This window comes from Schistocerca nitens, chromosome 8 (genome assembly GCF_023898315.1).
Source record: "Schistocerca nitens isolate TAMUIC-IGC-003100 chromosome 8, iqSchNite1.1, whole genome shotgun sequence".
NCBI lineage: Eukaryota > Metazoa > Arthropoda > Insecta > Orthoptera > Acrididae > Schistocerca > Schistocerca nitens.
In genome coordinates, this window is record NC_064621.1 from 288,055,123 (window position 1) to 288,061,151 (window position 6,029).

The window sequence follows — 6,029 nt, forward strand, 5'->3', positions numbered from 1 at the left end:
GACAGCGAGGTCATCGGTCTCATCGGATTAGGGAAGGATGGGGAAAAGAAGGCGGCCGTGCCCTTTGAAAGGAACCATCCCGGCATTTGCCGGGAGCAATTTAGGGAAATCACGGAAAACCTAAATCAGGATGGCCGGACGCGGGATTGAACCGTCGCCCTCCCGAATGCGTCTGAATAATACGATAGATGATGAGTGCGAATACTAGCGTTTATAATAATTTATAACGTAGTTTTTACAATAGGGAGTGTATGATGCTACATAACAATCGACACCACATTTGTCCTTATTTAGTTTCCTAAGGCCTCTTGGAGGTACGAAACGATACGTTACAGGACAGTTCATTTACGATTCTCTGGTAATGTACAGACAGTTACTGAATAATATCGTTTTCCTTTAATAACAGAAGATTGCTGATAAGCACCAGAACACCGGACTTTTTGCAGAAAGATGTCTTATACCTATGTAACGAAGCAAAGTTTTATTCATCACTCTTTCAGTCAAATCAGTGAATGCAGAGTGTAGGAAACCTGCATGGAATGTAATACCTACGTTGCATCTACATCTACATGATTACTTTGCAATTCACATTTAAGTGCTTGGCAGAGGGTTCATCGAACCACAATCATACTATCTCTCTACCATTCCACTCCCGAACAGTGCGCGGGAAAAACGAACACCTAAACCTTTCTGTTCCAGCTCTGATTTCTTTTATTTTATTTTGCTGATCATTCCTACCTATGTAGGTTAGGCTCAACAAAATATTTTCGCATTCGGAAGAGAAAGTTGGTGACTGAAATTTCGTAAATAGATCTCGCCGCGACGAAAAACGTCTTTGCTTTAATGACTTCCATCCCAACTCGCGTATCATATCTGCCACACTCTCTCCCCTATTACGTGATAATACAAAACGAGCTGCCCTTCTCTGCACCCTTTCTATGTCCTCCGTCAATCCCACCTGGTAAGGATCCCACACCACGCAGCAATATTCTAACAGAGGACGAACGAGTGTAGTGTAAGCTGTTTCTTTAGTGGACTTGTTGCATCTTCTAAGTGTCCTGCCAATGAAACGCAACCTTTGGCTCGCCCTCCCCACAATATTATTTATGTGGTCTTTCCAACTGAAGTTGTTCGTAATTTTAACACCCAGGTACTTAGTTGAATGACAGTCTTGAGAATTGTAGTATTTATCGAGTAATCGAATTCCCTGGGGAACACCTGATATCACTTCAGTTTTACTCGATGATTTGTTGTCTATTACTACGAACTGCGACCTTCCTGACAGGAAATCACTTATCAAATAAGCCACCACAACTGTTTCTTAGGGAAGACAATACAAATGTGATAAGTAATCGTCAAAGCAATAAAACTGTTCCCCAACACAGAAGAAACCAATTGCACAACTGTTGCTAAATCTGAGCCGCAAACTGCAAGAATCTGCAACACATCCGCATTCGAAGTAAAAGTAATTACTTTTACAAAATGATTCGTGTATTAGAAAGACTAGTGTAGCACAACAATGGGCGAATCATTAGACTACACACAATTTTTTTAAGTGTCAAAGAATGTGGCTATGATAATAAAACAGACATCAACAGAAATATACGCTTCTCATGCGTGAAATATGTGTTTATAGTCTCTCGTTTTCAGCAGAATAAGCTTCAAATATACACATACTGGGAAGTATTTCTTCATGAATAAGTTGCAGCTTACGTCGTTGATCAGTGTGATTCGGCTGTTTTTACACGTATTTCACTGTAATTCATGTCTCTTCGTAATTCACTGACGCCTGAAACGCAAAAATATAACAAAAATTTCATTATTTAAGGATAAAATAACTAAAAACAAACAATATCCTTACAATGCATGTGAGGTCTGCTTTCTCACCACCTGGAGCGCTAGTGCTGCTCCAGCTGTCAAACGGTAACAACTTTTATACCAGAAAGGGACGTGACTGTATGTATTAGACTGTGACTAAACTGTGACTATCAGTAAATTACAAAGAGTAAACAACGGCGTTGAATGTCTCAGCCCTCTCCACTATCGTCTCTGGACTACCGTCACTCTAATACGTCACCACAGTAGCCTCTCCCCCCTTTTTGAATGTGGGCCTGCAGGTACCATTCTGTGGCGACTCTCTGGAGTATGTGTCTTCTGTTTCTTCTCTTCTGACCATAAAAATCTTCTTCTGGAACCATGGTGCACCTGGAACCTCTAGACACATAAGATAAATCCGACGTCCAGAGCACTTCTCTGCGCTCTCCTGTTGTTGATCGAGGTGTCTCACTATGTATCACAGCCAGTGCCCATGGCCTTCTTTGCTGTTCCCATGACTGCAGTTGATTGGCTGCTGAGGCATCTGGAGTGTAGGTGCGTCGAGGTACAACTTTTCTTCCTGCCTGCCTTCTACTTTCTGCTTGGACTGTATGCTCAACTGGCTGCTCGTCCCCTTCTTTCTGACACGCATGTGAACTACTTTTCCCCTCACTTGTAAAGACCACTGAATTGTCAGCTGTTAATGTCTCTCCTCACTGTCGATTGTTTATGGTTCTGACAGTTGTAGATTGCATTGTGTCCTGCTCCTGTGCTACATAGGCTGGTTTTAGTCTCTCTATAGATCTGTCGTGGCCTTCCCTTCTTTCTCTATGACAGAAGTATGTGTCTTATGCTTCAAGACTAGATATGATCCTACATATGGTGGGCATAATTGTGATTTGACTGCATCTACTCGTAACCACACATGTGAATGCTTATGAAGGTCTTTATGAATATATACAGGTTTTATACCATGACGCAGAGGAGCCTGTAGGCGAAGTTTTTGCATTGAACGTTGTAATCTTTGTGAGAATTCTTGTTGCATAGTAGCTGAAGGTATTGTACTTCATTCTGCTGGCCAAGAACCAGTTGACTTGGTGCTAGGTCAATATCTGTTTTAAGAGCTGTTCATAACCCAAGAAGCACTACCGAAAAAGCTTTGGTCCATGTCTCTTGGTGACACATGAGTGCAGCTTTAAGAGTTCTATGGACCCTTTCTACTGAGCCATGGCTGTCAGTATGATAGCTTGTAGTCTGCAAATGGGAAATTCCACATAATCTCATAAGCTCTGAAAAAAGTTCACTCTCAATCTGACATCCCCGTTTGGTTGACACCATGGTTGGGACTCCAGATCTGGTGATGCATACACTGAAAAAGTTGGATTAGATTAGATTAGATTAGATTAGGTTTCGTTCCATAGATCCGTGCTGAGGAGATCCTCGTGGATGTGGAACATGTCAATTTTTTTTAGCTGAAATAACAATACTAATAATATGAATATATACAATACATCATTTGTTTCTATTAAAAAAATCGTCAATGGAGTAGAAGGAGTTGGCCTCTAGTAAGTCTTTCAGGCTTCTTTTAAACTGATCTTTATTTGTAACTAAATTTTTTATGTATACTGGCAAATTATTGAAGATGAGTGTTCCTGAGTAGTGGACCCCTTTTTGAACTAAAGTAAGTGCTTTTAAGTCCTTGTGCAGATCATTTTTGTTCCTGGTATTGTATGTATGAACCGAGCTGTTTGTTGGAAAAAGAGATATATTATTTAGGACAAATTTCATTATGAGTAAATATACTGAGAGGCAGTAGTTAGTATACCCAGTTCTTTGAAGAGGTTTCTACAGGACGTCCGTGAATTTACTCCACAAATAATACGTATTACACGCTTTTGGACTCTGAAAACTTTTGTTTGACTTGAAGAGTTACCCCAAAATATTATACCATATGACATTATGGAATGAAAGTAGGCAAAGTATCCAAGCTTTTTCATTTTTATGTCGCCTATGTCTGCTAACACTCGAATTGCAAATACAGATTTGTTAAGGCGTTTCTGCAGTTCTGTGGTGTGCTCTGTCCAACTGAATTTATTATCAAGTTGTAATCCCAGGAATTTAAGACTGTCAACCTCTTCTATCTGCTCTTCTTCGTATTTTATGCATATGCTGGGTGGAAACCTCTTACAGGTTCTGAATTGCATATTGTGAGTCTTTTCGAAGTTTAATGTCAGTGAGTTGGCTTTAAACCATTTATTAATATCCATGAAAATATCATTAGCAGATCTTTCTAGAACTACACTTGACATACTATTTATTGCAATACTTGTGTCATCTGCAAACAAAACGAACTCTGCTACTGGCAGTGTAACTGATGAGAGATCATTAATGTACACAAGAAAAAGCAATGGCCCTAAGATGGATCCTTGTGGGACACCACATGTAATTTCTTCCCATTCTGATGATGACTGATGACTTAATTCACTAGTCCCTTGCACTGACACCCTTTGTTTCCTGTTAGTGAGGTATGACTTGAACCATATTGCAGCACTGTCTGTGACACCATAGAATTCTAATTTACTTAAAAGGATGTTGTGGTTCACACAATCAAATGCCTTTGACAAATCACAGAAAATACCTGCTGCTTGTAATTTGTTATTTAATGAATTAAGTACATTTTCACTGTAGGTGTAAATAGCCATCTCGATATCAGAACCCTTCAGAAATCCAAACTGTGTTCTTGATGATATGTTATTTGTGGTCAGATGGTTGAGCAGCTGCCTGTACATTACTTTTTCTAAAATTTTTGAGAATGCTGGCAAAAGTGAAATAGGTCTGTAGTTTGATGGTATCTCTTTATCCCCTTTCTTGAATAGAGGCTTAACATCTGCATATTTTAGCCAGTCAGGAAATGTCCCAGTTATAATTGACTGGTTACCCAAGTAACTTAGAATTGTAATAAACTCACAAGAACATGCCTTAATTAACTTTGTTGATATTTCATCGTACCCACTAGAATGCTTTGTTTTTAAAGATTTTATTATCGACGTTATTTCTTTTGGTGAAGTGAGTGAGATATTGATGTCCTTGAAGCTATTTGTGAAGGCTAGTTTCAGATATTCTAGGGCATTATTTACTGATCCTGAAAGTCTCATTCTATCAGTAACAGATATAAAGTACTTGTTAAATAGATTTGCCACACTATGCCCATCAGTTACTAATGTGTCATCTACCCTTAGTGCTATTTGCTCCTGTTCCTTTCTGGTTCTGCCAGTCTGCTCTTTCACTATATCCCATATTGCTTTTATTTTGTTCCCTGACATTGCTATCTTCTTCTCGTAGAGCATTTGTTTAGACGTCTGAATTACTTTTTTTAATGTTTTACAGTATTCGTTGTATTTAGCTAAATCATCAGCATTGGAGCTATTCTTGGTCGACAGAAACATTTTTCTTTTTGTCTTACAGGAAATCTTTATTCCTTGTGTAATCCATGGTTTTATTATAGACTTCTGTTTAATTTGAGTAACTTTTAGAGGAAAACAGTTTTCAAACATGGTACTGACATTGTTCATGAATGTGTTATATTTTTCATTCATGTCATGAGCACTATAAACATCTTTCCAGTTCATATCTTTGAGCAGTTTTCTAAAACACTCAATTTTTGGTTGATTGACTACTCTCCTGTACTCAGATTTAGCAGTCTTGGTAATCTGCTTAGAATTTACATCTAAAACAAGGAGCTGCATGTCATGATCTGATAGTCCATTTATAACAGGTTTTATGATATGATTTTGTTCCTTTGATTTGTCTATAAAAATGTTATCAATGGCTGTCCTTGAGGATTTAGTGATCCTAGTTGGAAAGTTTACAGTGTGAGTTAGATTGAAAGACAACATTACTAACTGCAGTGAATATTTATTGGAAGATTTCATTAGAAAATCTGTATTAAAGTCACCAGCAATCAAAATTTCTTTTTTTATTCCTGTTAAATAACCCTAAAGAGCTTCTAGATGATCTAAGAATAGATTATAATTTCCTGCATGTGCTCGGTAAATAGTTATTATTATATAGGATCTGTTATGGAACTCTACTTCCTAGCCACCGTCTCTGCCGAGATGTCAGTAATCAGTACAGCTTCTGGCCAATGCATAGAGCGGTCAGTCATTGTAAGTAGGTACCTATATCCTTCTGACAAGGGTAATGGTCCCACAATG